This window comes from Aplysia californica, unplaced genomic scaffold (assembly GCF_000002075.1).
Source record: "Aplysia californica isolate F4 #8 unplaced genomic scaffold, AplCal3.0 scaffold00077, whole genome shotgun sequence".
In the NCBI taxonomy this organism is placed as follows: domain Eukaryota; kingdom Metazoa; phylum Mollusca; class Gastropoda; order Aplysiida; family Aplysiidae; genus Aplysia; species Aplysia californica.
The window spans coordinates 1,620,570-1,621,930 of record NW_004797347.1 but is presented as its reverse complement, the minus strand read 5'-3'; the positions used below and the strand labels follow the sequence as shown (position 1 = coordinate 1,621,930).

The window sequence follows — 1,361 nt, the reverse complement described above, 5'->3', positions numbered from 1 at the left end:
TCTTCTTCTTCTTCTTCTTCTTCTTCTTCTTCTTCTTCTTCTTCTTCTTCTTCAAATGTCAGGTCTGGAGCAGACATGAACGTTCTAGATATCCAAAACCATCTTGTTGTGTGTCTTTCTGATCAGCTCAGTTTTGTTCATAGCGTTATTTATTTTGTCGCAAAGTTGTTCGGGCTATATAATGTGTGTTGCTTTTTGGTCCATTTGGTATATGTATTATACATAAACAGAGCAAAATACAACAACTAGGTTACTCACACAGTTTTTTACTTTTGTGAAGTAAGAGTAAGAGCTTTACGGCACTTGACAATAATGGTCATGTGTGCCGAAGAATAGAGGTATTGCTAGAAAGTAACAAGCACAATAAAAAAGAAAGAGAGATCTAGATGAAATATATTTTATAGGAAAGAAGGTACAAACTACATCAGAGCACCCGCTGACAGCTTACCTTGATTTTTTTTTCTTGAAACAAAATCAAACGCAAAAACATGATAGGTTGCGTCAATGCAACCCCAATGTATATCATAATCAAATTATATAGCAAATTTTAGATTAATCCCAAGATTATGTTGAAATTTATGCTCTATTAGACCTTGCTCTAAATATGATTTTTTTTCCCAACTTAGTCGAAATCATAATGACTGGAATTATCCAGTTAAAAGTGCTTACTTCAAAATGCTGTCTGAATGAGTTTGGAAGTGTGTGTATTTAAGCCTACGTCAATGGAACTCCAGCATGTGCTATAAACAAATTAATTAGCAGATTTTTAACGAACTACAAGATTATAAAATTATAATCCATGATCTATTACACCTTGCTTTTGATTTTTTAACATAGTTGAAGACGTCAGAAGTGGAATGCGCGCTCATATGACCTTAGCAGTTGCAAGCGCCGTAAAACCCTATACTACATTCATACATAGAAGTGGAATTATCTAATTAAAGGATTTAACCTTCGACAGGTGTACACTCGATTTTGGAGAGCGTATTCCTATTTGAGAGTATACTCCACACAAACCGTTCTCGTTGTGTCCCTGCTTCTCTCCCCTCTCTCTCGCTCTATCTCTATCTCCCTCTATCTCTCCCTCTATCTCTATCTCCCTCTATCTCTCTCTCCAACCTCTCTCTCTTTACCTCTCTACCTCTCTACCTCTCTCTCTCCCTCTCTCTCCTCATCTATCTCTCTCTCTGTCCACTCTTCTCTCCCCCTCTATCTATCTCTCAAACCTTCTCTCTCACTCTCTCATATCCCACGTCTCGTTCTCTCCCTTTGTCTCTTCTAAGTCTATCTATCTATCGATCGATCGATCTATCTATCTATCTATCTATCTATCTATCTATCTATCTATCTATCTATCTATC

The 1,361-nt window shown here is 36.9% G+C and overlaps 1 protein-coding gene across 1 annotated transcript in view; it reads right to left on the bottom strand.

Moving 5' to 3' along the window:
• LOC100533395 (glutamate receptor 2) overlaps window positions 1-1,361 on the bottom strand; it is a gene marked incomplete in the record, with an annotated part of 156,880 nt that overhangs the window by 105,177 nt on the left and 50,342 nt on the right.